Source organism: Equus przewalskii, chromosome 1 (assembly GCF_037783145.1).
Source record: "Equus przewalskii isolate Varuska chromosome 1, EquPr2, whole genome shotgun sequence".
NCBI classification, from domain to species: domain Eukaryota; kingdom Metazoa; phylum Chordata; class Mammalia; order Perissodactyla; family Equidae; genus Equus; species Equus przewalskii.
The window spans coordinates 76839351-76855311 of record NC_091831.1 but is presented as its reverse complement, the minus strand read 5'-3'; the positions used below and the strand labels follow the sequence as shown (position 1 = coordinate 76855311).

The following is a 15961-nucleotide window of genomic DNA, read 5'->3' as shown; positions in this document are numbered from 1 at the left end:
GAAGAAGCCACCTCTACCCTAGAGGCTGTGTCCACTCCTGGGACCAGGGGTGGTGCCTGCATGGGATGGCCGTGTAGCTGCGAAGAAGTGTTGAGCTAAATTCTGAAGCCCCAGGTCTTATCAGGCTAAGGCAACCTGCCAGGACAGTGAAACCACCTAGGCTCGTCAAAAGTCACACTCGCCCTTTGCCCTTTTAGGGAGAACACAGGCACTGAAATAAATGACTTCGGATCTGATGGAGAGAGGCACAAAATCTGCAGATCTGAGCCTGTCATTGCTATGACTTACCAGCCCCGTGACTTTGGGTAAAGTCCTTAACATTCTGAGGTCTCCAATTCTTCTCCAGAGTCCTGTGTGTGAAATGCTTTGCAATTATAAGGAGATCTGTTAATGTAAATTATTAGTAGTATTAGGTATAACCTTCTGAGGGAAGGAGGGAAGAGATAGAAGGTGCTTATACCTATTTACAATTCTGGATTCCTGGAATCTTAGCTTGTTTTTATCTTTTCCAGCTGGCCCATGACACGATGTTCACTGGTGAACATTTAGTCTCTGAAAACTAATTCCCGTCTGGAATATGAGACCCTGGCTGACCTCAACCTGCAGTCTGTTTCTCACTTCCAGGGTGGAGGGTACAGTAGCACTCGGGGAATAGCCTGTGTCCGGACAGCCATGCTAAATGCTCCTGGTCTCTACATTTAGAGGCTGAAAAAAATTAGTTGGAACCCAAAATGAACTGGACCTTGGCCAATGGATGTTTCAAAGTAAACTGAAACTCTAATCCACACCGTTAGCCCCATGCTTCTTCATGCCAATGATGCTTACCCACCAGGATGCAATGCATCAGTGTACCCTGGGAAGTGCAGGGCATTTAATGGGCTGGTGACTTCGGGCAGGCTGGTGACATTTTGGAACCCATGGTGCCAGGCTCCATTAGGGGAATCCTACACTGACTGATTGGCTCTTCTGGGTAAAGTTTTTAAGAAAACAAAGGTCTTCTTGGTAGGAGGCTAAGAGAGCAAGCATCCTGATTGTGTTGGGAAGAACATGGTCTTCGGAGCCAGACAAATTTTGGTTTAGTGTGGACTGCAGGATGTCTGTGTAGACAGCAAACTCATTGAAACCGAGGTGGTAAGGGAACATATACTGAAGCTTCATTTTGTCCCCTGACTTAGATTGTGTATTTATTTGGAGGGGAGGGGGTTGGAGGGCAGGGGGCTGCTGGAGACGATGGCTGCATGGAAAGCTTTCCAAACCACCCCTTGTGATGCCACCATCTTGATTAAAATTCAGGAACCACCACTTCCCATCTATGTGACCTTGGGCAAGTAACTCTGCCTCTCTGAGTTTCTGTTTTCTCATTTGTAAAATGGAAATAATAATTCCACTCTGGCAGGGTTTTCGTGGCGGATTATATGAGATGACATATGGGAAAGAGCTTAGCACAATGCAAGCATATAATAGGCACTCAACATAAGCGAGTTTCTTCCATTGCTGGTCCCCAGATGTCTTACGATCCTAATGAAGTCTCCAGATGGGTACTCAGATCTGGAAAGTTAAAAAAAAAGAAGACGTTAGTTAGGGGTTTTTTTGGGGGGGGGTTGCCTTTGGATTTTGCTCCCCACCAACAAGTGTGTATCAAGAGGATGCCACATCTGCCCTCCACATTGTACGCCCGGAATGCTGAGCAGCTGGTCTACTTGAAAGGGAGCCTTCACAGACTGAACTACACAGGCAGCGCCAGTCCTATGGATGGAAAAGTCGCCATAGCAAATGAATTAGACCAGTGGTTTTCCTAATGTCTAGCGGCAGCAGAATCTTCCTACAAGGGGTTTTTTTCCCTGAGTTTTTTTGGGTTTTTTTCCCTCTTTCACAGAACTCCTAGAGTCTGGATAATGGAAGACAAGACTTAGGATGATAGCGGGAGACATTATAAGCATGTCCCTAGTACCAAGTTCTTTGCAAGGAACCTCCAAGGGGCTCCTTTTGGAAGTTGTGGAGTTGGCAGGAAACTACTGAATTTGCTATGGTCAACACAATGAGCTCATTCATTCATTCAAGCACTCATTCAAGAAGCATTGACTGAGGGAGGCCCCGCAGCATTCTAAGAGATGTTAAGATAATACAGGACACAGTCCTTGTCCCTGCACTTTAATGACTTGTCCCAAGTAACAAACAAAGCTGCTCAGTTAGGAATAGGAAGTTGCAAAATTATCCGCCTTGAGACCCAGGTCAGTGGATTGCAGAGCTGCATACCTGCCCACTGGGGTTCCTTGCAGGGCACCAGCCCCTCTCCTGACTTCTGGTCTACCACATCCTGGGTGGCGCACGGTATCACCCAGTGTCCGGCTCACAGCAGCCTTGGTGAAGAAATCTCAGAGTCCTCTTTGCTGCCTGTGAGTTACAGCTTCCCATGGGTTAGGAGTAAGGGGGATAAGCCGTTTAAACGAATTGCTTTTGAAACAGATGCATTCGAAATCTAGATGAAAGGGTGCTTGACAAGAAATGTTTGGGATGTGATGGATTCTGCAGCTCACCTTGTTTGATAAACCATAAACCAGCTGCTTTCACCCTTCCCTAAACACCAGCTCCCACAGGAGCAAGTCAGCCCAGGGCTCTCTGGGAACAACAGTCCCCTGGATGACAGGCAACCTCTTCCGGAGGGCCCAGAAATCAGCACTCAGCACCAGACTCCGAGGGGGTGCAGCCCCATCCAAAGCCTTTGCTTCTCTTCTCTCCATGGTTTCCCTAACAACACATCACATGCACGTACACACACAAGCACGCACGCACGCACAGCAATAAAGTGTCAGTTCAACAAAGCATGTTTCCCAGCAATCAACACAATAGATGCCTCGCCAGGGAGCAGAGAAGTCTTCTCACCTGGGGTCTCCAGAAGCCCCTGCCTCTAGGGGGCCACTGGAGGCTGTGGCCCAAGCAGCCAGTTCCACAAACCCCCCCACCCCCCCTTATCAAGGGAAATCTTTCAGCAATCTATTCCACAGCCTCTTCTCTCCATGCACATGACACATACGTGGCTTAAGGTGCCTGGAGGACCCCAGGTCAAAAAGACACTTGCCTTCATCTTCTCTGATTCCAGAGTTCCCTAAGACCCCTTCCCCACCCCACCCACAGCTCCTAACCCACTCAAAGGAAAACACAACCAAGACCTTACCATTGACTGGCCATGATGCAGCAGCCAGAGGAATGAACCCACTGGGATTTTGATTTCATTAGTCAAACTAGGACCAGAGGGTTCTGGGTAAAAGTTTGTCAAGTTAAGTGAGACCTGGCCAGGGCCTCATAAGGAAGGAGTCTGCATGTAGCTGCAGGGCCAGCTCTGGATCAGAAGGAGAAAAGGAGACCTCCCCTTTGCCGTTTGCAGACCCGAGCTGTGTGGTCTTAAAGCCTCGGATCAGTGGGGAGGCCCCAGGCCAAAATTTCGGGCTTAGGCTTGTGGATCCAACGGGGTAGGCTTTCATTATGGTGAAAAATGTATAAAGTTTAGTGGTGTTTTTTGTTTGTTTTTGTTTTTAGAATATTAATAGAATTTAATACAGTTGTCTTGAGGATGTAGAACAGAAAGACATACCTAGTATAGTTCTTGCACCTAGTAGGAACTCAGTATATGGTAGCCATTGATTTTTCCCCTCTCTGCACAGCGATAGGTCCAGCTCTGCCCAGTCTGGGCCTGCCTCCTCCTCGGCAGTCCTCTGCATGTGGCAGAGAAGCCTGCCCTTCCCCCAACTCAGTGGGCTGGAAGTGATGGTTGTGCTGCTTCCACCTGTAACTGGGTCATGGCTTACTTACATGTCTTGTACTCAGCAGAAGAAAGCAAATGAGAGTGTTAACTGAGGACTGGGTTAGTCAAAACTACTGCTCCTTTCTGGTGTGCTTTATTAGAGTGTAAGGCAATCCAAGCTTACCGCGGGGTTTCAATGTCATCGAGAGTTCCCAGTGCTTTGTGGCAGGGCTCGCATTCATTCCAGACAAAGCAGAATGAGCCGCATCTCACATTACCTGATCACATGGCGGCAGCGCCCGTCCCAGTGCAGCATGGGCATTTCTGTGGTGCACTCCTTCTGAGGAGCTCAAAGGGCTTAAAGAAAACCCTGTCTTTATTTGGGAAGTATTATTATCCGGGTTTTACAGAGAGAGATACTGAGAGGTGAAGTGACCTGCTTTAAGACCACACAGTAAGAAGGAGGTGGGCTGAGAATGCGGCCCAGGCAGCTGACTGGAGCTCCTTGGCTGGGACATCACAAACAGAAAGCTGCTAGCACAGAGCCCGTGCTGGCCCGGCCCTGTGGGGGACTTGAGCAGGAGACTGAACTCAGTAACAAAGGCCAGGGCAGATGAAACGTAAAAGCATCGGCCCTGAGGAAAGGTTTGCAAAGAACTGGCTTATTCTTGAGAAAGCAAAATGAGGACGTCTGTTGCAGGGAAAGGATACGAAGATGCCAGAACTCAGCTTAACAGATACTTTTTCACCACCTACAGGGTGCCCACTAGCATCCTCGTGGACCGACCCCCAGAGGAGATATTTCATCTCCCTTATTCCTATTTTTTTAGTAATAATCAAAAGTGCAACAACAATAATAATGGATAGAAAAGAAAAGTAGAGAGTGAAATTTTTCTTTTTCTGACCTTTCTATAGATGGTCATGACCATCAAAAGAAACCCACAATATTACGGTACAAAAAAATGTAATGAATTAGTACTTTTAGTTACATTAATGTATTTTTTGAAAAAAAGGAAACGCACTTACTTTTACATATTGGTCTACTACAGTTCTGTTTTCGACGCTTAACTTCTTTAATTTGTCCATGACTTTGTAAAATTGATCTTCATATTTTCCTGCTCAAAGGACAGTACAGCCAGATTTGTCCATCCACCTTTGCTCCTGGTTAATCAAAGAACACTGTTTCTCGGTTTTAATTGTGAAAAGTCTTTCACATAAAGTAATAGATATTAAGTTCTGAAAAATCTTAAACAACAGAATACATATGGCAAAGATTCATGAAAACCCAATTTTGCAAAAAATTCTAGAAATTGCAGTATTTACCCATATCTCTGTTTCTCCAGGATCCATTTTGTTGTCTTTCAAATATCTCCATACTTGGAAATTTTTAAACACAAATAAAAACTCTAAGTGGTTATATAGATTGACAGAATTGAAGTAACTCAAGTTTCATATAAAGACACACAGAGAAAGACAACAAAATGGTAAAAAAATATAAAAATTAAGAAAATCCAGAACTAGGGAAAAGAGAAATAAGAGGGAGAAGTCCAGCTAAGAAGGAAAAGTCGTGCTGAGTCCCTATGCACTGATGTAGTTGCTAGAGTTGAGCTGTAAATTTAGCTCTACATGCTTGACTTCCTGGCAGCCAAAGGAAAAAGGGAGATGTGGCCAGTTATGGCATTCACATTGACGGAAAAGAAGCCACTGTGGGAGAGCCTCAAGGACAGCTCCTTGTGAACCCTGCAGAGGATTCGTCTCAGGGACTAGCCAAGTCTACTGAGGGAGAGAGAGAATTACAGGACTGTTTCACTCTGCTTTTGTTTGCCCCACATATTGGTTTCAGACCTTAAGAAAGAGGTAGCAGGGGTTGCAGAGGTGCTGTGAACTACCATCAGAAAGTAAGTGATCCCAAAAGACTAATTTTACTAAGAAATTAAAAAATTTGTGTTTAGCACATTTTAAAACTGAGGTTAGATAAATGGCAATGCTTAATCCAAAGGACTAGATCAAGAATAATGAAGAAGACAAAGGAGAGAGTTGGGTGGCAAGGATGGCTTAACGTTCCTTTGAACTCCACATTTTGTCCCCACCCCAAGGGCTCCACCTGCCACGAGCCAGCTTCAGCTCTGGGGTGCCGGCTGCACAGACCTGTGTGTAAATCCTGCCTCCAGGGCTTTTTCCCTGGTGGTCACGGAAGACTGGCTCTCCACAGACTACCTTCCTGCCAAGAACACAGAATGATATGGACAAGACATGGATATCGACAAGACGAGAAACTGAGAAGTTGAGCAGGGCTTCCAGGAGTCTTACGGGGCTGGGGTGACAAAAAGGGAATTCAGGGTCCAGCACGGAGGAAAGGTGAGCTTAAATACCTCCAGCTTTCAGTTGAGATTCCCCCCAAAAGGGTGGATTCAGGAAGAGATCAGCCTGCAGAAAGCCTGAATGATTTTTAAAGAGCTCAGTCCTTGACTGGATTTATGTGATGTAAAATGAAGCAACACATTTCTAAACAACTCATGAGTCAACATAGAAATCACGATGGAAATTAGAAAATATTTGAATGAAAAGGTAATAAAATTAAAACATATCAAAACTTATGAGATGCAGCCAAAGCATGCTTAAGAGAAATTTATAGCCTTAAATGTGTCATTAGAAAAGAAGAAAGGCTAAAGACGCAATGAAAGAAGTTTCCATATTTAGATTTTAGTAAAAGAATAGCAAATTAAACCTTAAGATAATCCCAGGATGGAAATAATAAACAGCAGGAATCAGTAAAGTAGGAAACAATAATACAACAAACCAAACCAACTGAGCCAAAAATTGTCCTTTAAAAAGACTAATAAAATTGATAAGCTCCTGACCAGACTGATTTCTTTAAAAAAGGATTTGATATAAATAATTAACATCAGGAACGAAAAAGAAGACATAATCGTATAGCGTACAGCTATTAAATAAGGTAAGAGGCTGTTTTGAACCAATTTATGGTCTTATATCTATCAAAATAAATGAAATCCATAATGAATAAATCTTGCCGCAAAGATAACTCCAGGACCAGAAGTCTTCACCAGCAAATTCTTCCAAATATTTAAGGATGAAATAACATCAATCCTACACAAACCCTTGCAAAGAATAGAAAGCAAGTGACCTCTCGACTCATTTTTGAGAACTATGTTACCTTAATATCAAAACCTGACTGGGAACAAAAATTACAGGCCGTTTCTTCCTCCTTAACGTGGATGCTGAATCCTAAACACAATATTATCAAACAGGATCCAGTCCAGGCCTCTATAAATAGGATGTACATCACAACATAAAAAAGATAATATAATAATCAAGGTGGCGTTTATTCCAGGAATGCAAGATTGTCTCAATGGTCAAAAATCAATCAATGTAGTCTACCACAGAAACAGAATAAAGAAGAAAATCATCGATCAACTCAATGAATTCACAAAAAGTATTTGATAAAATTAAATCCCTAGTGATAATAAAAGGAAAAAAAGAACTCTCTTAGGAAACTAGGAATAGAAAGGGAATACCTTACTATGATGGAGTATCTATAAAAATACCTCTAGTAAATATTATACTTAATGTTCAAATATTGATACCTTTCTTTCAGTATTGAGACTAAAAGAAGGATTTTCCCTGTCTCCTCTTCTATTCATTATCGTTCTGGAGGTCTTAGCCTTTGCAATAAAGCAAGACAAAGAAATAAAATTTTAAGAATTGAAAAGAAAGAAGCAAAACTGACATTATCTACACACTACATGATTGCATATGTAGAAAATAAAAACTAATGTATAGAAAAACTATTGGAATTAATAAGTAAATCAAGCAAGGTGGTTAGATAAAAATTACCAATAAATGAGTCAATAGTATTTTTATATAACAGAAACAAAAAGCAGAATCCAAAAAGAAAACATTGATAAACTGAACTACATTAAAATTTGTACCTTCTGTTCATAAAAAAAATAATAACATTAAGAGAAGGGAAGCCACAGAGAAGAAGATATTTGCAATCCAAATAACCGACACAGGACTCATATCCAGAAAACATAAAGAACTCCTATATATCACGAAGAAAGACAGTCAATTCAATAGAAAGATGGACAAAAGACCCAAACAGGCCAAGAGATATCCAAATGACCAACAACATTTGAAAAAGTGCTCAATTTCATTAGTCATCAGGGAAATGCAAACTAAAATACATTCACCAGAATGGCAAAAATAAAAAAGACCAATGACATCAGGTGTTGCTGAGGATGTGGATCTGCCCAGACTCTCATAACTGTTTCCTGGGAGTGTGAATTGGTATAGCCACTTTGCAAAACTCTTCAGCAGTATCGACTAAACCTGAGTGTATGTGTACGCTATGACCCAGCAATTTCATTCCTTGGTGTATACCACCCAAAAATGTATACACTGAAAGACATTCCAAGCAGTATTATTTGTAAAAGCACCAAATTAAAATCTACCCAAATGACCAGCAGCAGATAAATGTATAAATAAATTGTGGTATATCCGTACTGTGGAAATTTTTACAGCACTAAAAATGAAAAAGCTACTTGTATCCTTAATACCATTAGCTCAGTCTGACAGACAAAAAAACTGAGTGGGGAAAAAAAGCCAGATAAAAGAAAGCATAACGTACAATTCCTTTTTTTGTTGTTGCTGAGGAAGACTCACCCTGAGCTAACATCCATGCCAATCTTCCTCTGTTTTTTAGTATGTGGGCCGCCAGTACAGCATGACCACTAACAGAGGGGAGTAGATCTGCGCCCAGGAACTGAACCAGGGCCGCCGAAGCAGAGAGCACTGAACTTAACCATGAGGCCACCAGGGCTGACCCATGTACAATTCCATTTTTATAAAATTCACAACAAGCAATCTAATCTTTGGTGACAAAAATGATTACCATCAGGGAAGAGGTGATTATTGGAGAGAGCATGAAGGGATTTCTCTGGTGCTGGTAATATTCTCGCCTTAAGGTGATGGTTGCACAGATGTGTGTACATTTGTGATAATCCATTAGGCAGCACACTACAGCTTTCTTTATGGACATTATACTCCAATCCTAGAAAGTTTATTTACTTGCTGTCTGTGAGACAGTGGCAAGTTACTTAACCACATTAAGTTTCTGTCCTCCTCTGTAAAATGGGTATAATAATAACTACCTCAGAGGATTATTCTGAGATATGAATGAAATAATGCTCATGAAAAGGACGGCACAGGGCGAGCCTAATCAACAGTAGCTGCTTTGTTATCACTATTGAGGATCTCAGCCATTTCACTGTTTACTTCTGGGACCATCCTGGGTGGCTGCCTGCAACAGCAGCCAGTCCTTTCCTGGGCACACCTGTCAGCAGCAAACCCGGGATTTTTCAAGGCCTCCTGGGATTCCAGCCCCAAACTGTTCACAGGCCCCAGGTCCTCACCCTCACAGAAAGATCAGCTGCTTGGGGGTGTGATTAGAATGGGGGTGGAGATTAAGCTTCTGTTGTCCCAGACAGTCCAGGCCTCTAGCCTCCCCATGGAGTGCCAGAGCCAGGCCTTCAGGAGGCCCAGAGAAGGGAAATGAGGTCATCTGATCAGAGGAAGTCCTAAAGCTGAGGCTTTCATGAAAGAGGGAGGGTGTCCAAGGAAATTCCAGCCTGGGAGCTTGGGTGACAGCGAGTTCTTATGGAACGGCGCAATGGAGCCCCTTGGTGATAATGTGCATGTTGTGATGCATCCCAAGGAGCACATGGACTCCACTCATCCTGGATGCCAGCGGGGGTCTGCGGACTCAGCTCTTTTCTGAAAGTCATGGGAAATCATTAAATATGGACTACAACTTTTTGCCAATTCACCTTTTCTTAAATGTTGCCGTTTTCATTCCTGCCTTTTTGACGCAGAGTCCCTCTGTTAGGCCAACTTCGCAAGCTACGTCTTCACTTTGAGAGGCAGCATCTTCAAACCCAGAGTTTGCCCAAATCTTTCCAGATTATAAAAATCACCTGGGGTGCTGCTAAAAATACAGATTCCTGGGCCTGAACCCAGACTCACGGAATAGAATCTTTAAAGAGGGAGGCCTAGGAATCTGTAGTTTAAAAAAAAAAACCCGGGTGGTTCTGATCATCACTCAAATGGGGAAAACCATCCTCCAAACTGGTGGTTCCTTCAAATTCCCAGAAACCTCTGGCAACTCCTCCCACTTGGCATCCCTTCCCTTTTAAAATTTTTATCCAAGTTTCTCTTTTTCTATTCAACAAGCTCTCCTATGGTTGTTCCAACCTCTGTCCACCCCAAGTTATCTAGCTCTTTCTTTTCTTCAGACCCTGAGCCTCAATTTGGAGCCGTGGACCCTACCTGCATTCCCATGATGCTGAGACAATGCTGTCCACCCCAGCTTCACACCCCTACCTGGGGGGATCTGGCTAAATGACATAATGTGTAACTCTGAATAAAACGGATTTCTTTCGAGAATTTTGGGATGATTGGTGACACAATCGGGTAACCCAAAGCCATCCTGTAAAATCGCTACAAAATTCCAAAACAGTATTTTGAGAGTCACAAACACTATCACTAACTTTGCCCCAAAACACCACAAAATGTCAGGTAAGAGTACTTTTTCTAGTCACTATTTCTCAGTAATCATTTATCCAGGGGCTACTGCTCAGAATTAGGAGTTAGAATATCTGAGTCTTAGTTCGAGTTCCATATTAATCAGCCATGGGAGAAATCTCCGTCTAATTGGGTTTCTTCATCTTTACTCTGCACAGGTGAAATGGTTTACCTGCTTTCCAGAGTTTTATCATCAAATGGGGCCAGGGAAAAGGCCAGGAGCCTGGATGACAAAGGTTTAACTGAATGAATGAATAGATGAGTGAGTGCATGAATGAATGGTGCTACATTAATAAAGACTTTTATTAAGAATAATTAAGAACAAATGTTGGATCTTTAAAAAAATAAATCCCATAAGGTATGAGGCTGAGAGCCTCTGAAGTGGTGCCTAATTTGGAGATGGAGTTCTGCCAGGAGAATGTTCCTCTCCACCGGTGTCTGTGCTGACCCTCTGTGCGATGTGCTGTTGCCCGAAAAGACACGTGGGCGATCTTCACTTGGGTTTCTATTCTTTTGTCTCTCAGTGCATTGTCGGGCTGGGACTGCCAGGGAGCAGAATTTGGTGACAGCTTTTGGGTTTGGTTTGCCAATGAGAACGTTTGGCTGGGTGTGGGGTTTCCGTGGTGTAGCTGGCCCATGGCCTTGAATTTCTTCCGGTTTCAGTGGGCCTACCGCACTACCCAAATGGCCTCTTGCAAATGGTGCCTCACAAAGGAGAATGTGTGTGTACGTGTGTGTGTAAGTGTGTATGCATGCACACATACAGAGGACAGGCCTCCGAGCACCAGTGTCTTGGATGCCTGGCCTTTAAAGCAATAGGAGATCATCCTTAACACCATTGTAAACACGCCTTGAGCACTCACTACATGCAAGGCATCATTCTAGATGTTATGAAAAATGCAACGAGATATGGTACCTTCCACAGCCTTCAGAAGTTTATGGTCTAAGTTAGCCCATAAAACATACATACGTGGTTAATCAACCCTATCCCATTTATATCAGTCAGCTTTCTTGGTTGCATGCCTTAGAAACCAACTCTGGATAATTTAAGCAGAAAATGGAATTATTGGGAAGGCTAGAGGACCAGGCTTAGTAAATAGGTGTAAACCCATGGAGTCAGGAAGCAGAAATAACCTTATGCCACCAATGGACACAGAGTGATTGCTGGGCTGCCTCCACCACAGCTGGCCACTCTCAGTTCTAATCTCATCATCTCTGCATCATTAGTTCATTCACTGAATAAATAATTTAGTAGGAGGCAGGCACTGTTCTGGAACTGGGGATTCAGGCATGAACCAAAAAGACAGAATTCTCTGCCCTCCTGGAGCTTGCATCCTAGTGGGGTCATCTCTCACTCATGCGGGTTTGGCCATGCTGTGTCATATGCTCTTGCTCCAGCTGCTCTGTGCCCCACAGTGAATTCCTTCAACCTAGGAGGAGGATATAGATACTGGCAGCTAAAAAACGATAGCTTCCTGTAAGTTCCAATCAAAGCCTGGGTAATGAACATAGAAGTGTTCAGAAGAGGCCAAGCTGTCTTCCACGTGGAGAGGCACAGGGTGGCCAGGCATCTGGAATGGGCCTTGGGGAAGTTAGTCATTTTGGGGGAAAGGGTGTGACTAAAGGCCCAATTGGGAAAGTCTGCTCTGAGCTCACTGTGTTAGAAGAATTTCACAGAATGCGACTGCAAAAATATATAGACCAAAATGCCCATCCTTGAAGGACTGGGAAGAAGAGTGTTTGGCCAGCAACTGCTTGAGACCATGGAGTTGAAAGAGCAGTTTGAAGTAGATGTGAAGAAACTGCTCACAGCTGACCTCCTTCCTACCCGGAAGTAGCCGGTCTAAGTCCTCATCGGATGCAGAGGGCATATTGGAACCAAGTGGTTATCATGGCACTGGCGATAACAGGGGAGATTCCAGACTCTGAGAGCAGAAATCAGTCTGCAAAAGAATTCCTTGCCCTTTGACAAGAAAGGGATATAATGCCACCAGAAAAAGAGAGGCAGAAGCCAAAAAGTTTAATTTCATCTTTGTGTCAATTTGTTGTTCTGTAAAATGGAGATACTAGACCCTTCCTTGCCAGAAGCAAATGGATGTTGATGATAAACTGAGATAGCTGTATCATGAGGAGGGCACAGGGTGTGAGAAGTCATGGGAGTTGGTATCGCATCCACGATTTACTGGCTGTGTGACCTTGGGCAAGTCACTTAATTTTTCTGAGTCTGTTTGCTCATCAATAAAATGAAGATAGTAATTCTTGACAGGTGCTGTAGAGAACAAATGAGATAATGTATGTGAAAGTCCTTTATCAATTATAAAGTGCACTACCAGTGTAAGGAACTATACTTATTATCCTACAATAAATGTATGTGGCTGTTATCAGTAAACTACAGTGAAGAGTGTTGAAGACGTTCATTAAATAACTGATTCCTCCTGTTCCTTCCCCTGCGTTACACTTGGCTGCTGGCCTCCCCTGCAAAGGTCCTGCTGTGACCCTGCTTCCCTCCAAAATAAGCTGGTGGCCGGAGTGCACCGGAACCCTTTGAGCTGCATGCTCCCTGGGCTGGTGTGGAGGTGATAAATCTTGTGTATTGACCCAGGAAAAAGCCCTGGCAACAAAGCCCAATTTATTATCTTAATAAATCTCAAATGGTTCCTGCAGCAAATTCCTAAGACTGTGCAAAGCATCACAGTCCCCAGGAAGAAAAAGGGAGGGCCTGGCTGGACCAGAGCTAAACCGTGCCCATTGGGCCTGAGCAAAGTTAAAGTGCGCCCAGCCGACCACATGAAACAGACCCTATGAAATGCAGATGTCTGGTGGGGCTGGGCTGTTTTCCCCCATAATTTAAAAGCCTTCCATGTCTGCTACTTACATACAGACTCCTTCCTTCCCAAACTGCTTGGCTCAGTGGGTTAGAGAGGGTGTTTCAGGGCAGTTGGGTAGCAGCACAGTGTGGCGGCTGGATTTTTTAACATCAGCCATCCTCCTCCACTGCTACGAAGAACTGCCGCATAGCCCATTTTAATGTTTAAATTAAAGTGAATTAAAATTAATTTTGTTTGGGGAATTCTGCAGCTCCCTCTTGAGATAAATGGAAACACCCTGGGGTGCTGTAAAATTGAGGTTAGCAGTTGCTGTGTTGGAGTACTGTGCTAATGAGGTGAAGGTCAGGGGTTCAATCCCCATGTGAAGGGAGCAGTTAATTTTGCTCTGCCTCATGGCCTCAGATTCCACCCTTAACCCTGGCCATCTGCCTCAAAGATGAGCCACTGGCCAACAGCAGGACAAAGTGAGATAGAAGGACCAGATCCATGCAAATCCATCAAGTCTGTAGAAAGACAACCCAAAGCATGACCTGTGGGTAATGTGCCAGGATTTTCAATTTTGCCATTGAGAGCACTATTACATTATTACTTTATGTTAGAGCAAACACATAAAAATATGGAAGGGTCCAATGAACCAGATGTCATGGAGTCCATGATCTCTGAGCATTACTCTTAGTCCCCAAGAGTTTAGCTAACTTGTTAGAGGGATAGCTTAATAAACGTGATGTGTATATGATAGTCACACAGATTCTTGTTTATCCTTAAGAGGAGGAGAAGTGGTGTGGATGTCTACAAATGAAAGATAATACAAATATCACTCATATTTCGTCTGGAATAGATGATACAATTTAGGGACAACAGATTGCCCTCCTAATTTTGTTTCTCTTTAGCTAGTAGTAATAGTTGTTTGCATTCCCTGAACATGCTGACTGATGGCAGGAAAGAAAGCCCAAATGGTCCACTGGATGAGGAAAGGGAGGCAGTCCAGGATTAAGCATTTGTAAGGGATAATCCACAGAACAGAGATAATCCATCTCCATAAATCAAAAGTTAGCTGTATCCTGCTAATTATTGACTTACCATCGTCCTTGTTAGAAAATAGAATTTTGGGTCACTTAGATTTCTCCAGTTCTCTCTCCTACTTTCTCTCTTGTATATCTATGTTGTACTCATTCCAAGAGGCCAGTCTAAGTGCCACCTCTGGCCATGTCATTACTGGCCTCCTTTATCTTGGATCCTCTGCAGACTGATAGTATATGCTAAGTTGTGGAATGGAAATTGTGTCCCCTTAGTGATTGAAGGCATGGGTCAATTTTTAAGCTCCTATATGTCTTGCAGGGCCTAGCACAGCACTGAACATACAGTGGGTGCTCAATAAATAGCATGCCCATTGACTGACTGATTTCACTAAGGAGTTTGGAATAACCAAAGAATTACTGTCCTCCCCCAAATTTGACAAAATTCAACACTCATTCATTAGGAAACTTGTATGCTTAAAAGGCTGATGAAAAAAACAAAGAAGATCTAAATAACCAGAGAGATATACCATATTCATGGATTGCGCACAGTAAGGTTCAACACAGTAAAAATGTCAATTCTCCTCAAATTCATATACAGGTTAACTCAGTTCCTATCAAAATCTCAACAAGTTCTTTTTAGATATAGACAAGATTACTACAAAGTTTATATGGAATGACAAAGAAATTAGAATAGCTAAAATGATTTTGAAAAAGAATAATGAAGTAGGAGGAACCAGTCTACCCAATTTTGAGATTGATCGTAAAGCTACCGTAATCAGGGCTGTGTGGTATTAGTGAAGGGAGAGACACATAGACCAATGGAAAAGAACAGCGAATCCAGAAATAGATCCACACAAATACATCTAATTGATTTTGAATAAAAGTGCAAAAGCAATTCAATGGAGGAAAGATTGCCTTTTCAACAAGTGGTCCTGAGAGAGTGATATCCATAGGTGAAAAAAAAAAAGAACCTCAATCTAAAGTCTCACAACTTTTACAAAAATTAATTCAAAATGTGTCATGAATTTATACATAAAACTATAAAAGTTATAGAAGAGAAAAGAGAGAGAAAGTACTTGAGATCTTGGGCTAGGCAAAGAGTCCTTAGACTTGATACCAAAAGCACAATCAGCTAAAGGAAAAATTGATACATTGGACTTTATTAAATTAAAAACTTTTGCTCTGTAAAAGATCCTATTAAGCGGATGAAAAGATACACTACAAGCTGGGAGAAAATATTTGCAAACCGTCTACTTGATAAAGGACTTGTATCTAGAATATATACAGAACTCTTAAAACTCAATGGTAAAAAAAATCATTTAGACAATGTTTCTCAAGAAATATGAAAAACATTTCATATCTCATAAGCACATAAAAGGATTTTCAAAATTGTGGGCCATTAGGAAAATACAAATTAAAACCACATTAAGATATCACTACATTCCTACCAGAAGGGCTAAAGTAACAAACAGTGACAACACCAAATGCTGACAAGGATGCAGAGAAACGGGATCACTCATACATTTCTAATGGGAATTTAAAATGGTACAGTCACTCTGGAAAACAGTTTGATAGTTTCTTATAAAACTAAACATGCAGCTACCATATGACTCAGCAATGTACTCCCGGGAATTTACCTCAGAAAAATGAAAACTTATGTTCACACAAAAAACCTGTACATGAATGTTTATAGCAGCTTTATTCGTAATAACCCCAAACTGGAAACAGTCCAGGTGTCCATCAACAGGTGAGTGGTTAAACAAACTGGAACC

The 15961-nt window shown here is 42.6% G+C and overlaps 2 long non-coding RNA genes across 2 annotated transcripts in view; one reads left to right on the top strand and one right to left on the bottom strand.

Moving 5' to 3' along the window:
* LOC139074927 (uncharacterized) overlaps window positions 1-15961 on the bottom strand; it is a 35330-nt gene that overhangs the window by 1470 nt on the left and 17899 nt on the right. Inside the window, exons 4-5 of the long non-coding RNA XR_011524940.1 lie at window positions 4769-4903; window positions 289-1548 (exon numbers count right to left, since the gene is read on the bottom strand). This is a non-coding gene — a long non-coding RNA (uncharacterized lncRNA). The remainder of the gene's footprint in view (window positions 1-288; window positions 1549-4768; window positions 4904-15961) is intronic.
* The window catches only part of LOC139074929 (uncharacterized), a 74427-nt gene that overhangs the window by 51421 nt on the left and 7045 nt on the right, over window positions 1-15961 (top strand). The window lies entirely within an intron of this gene.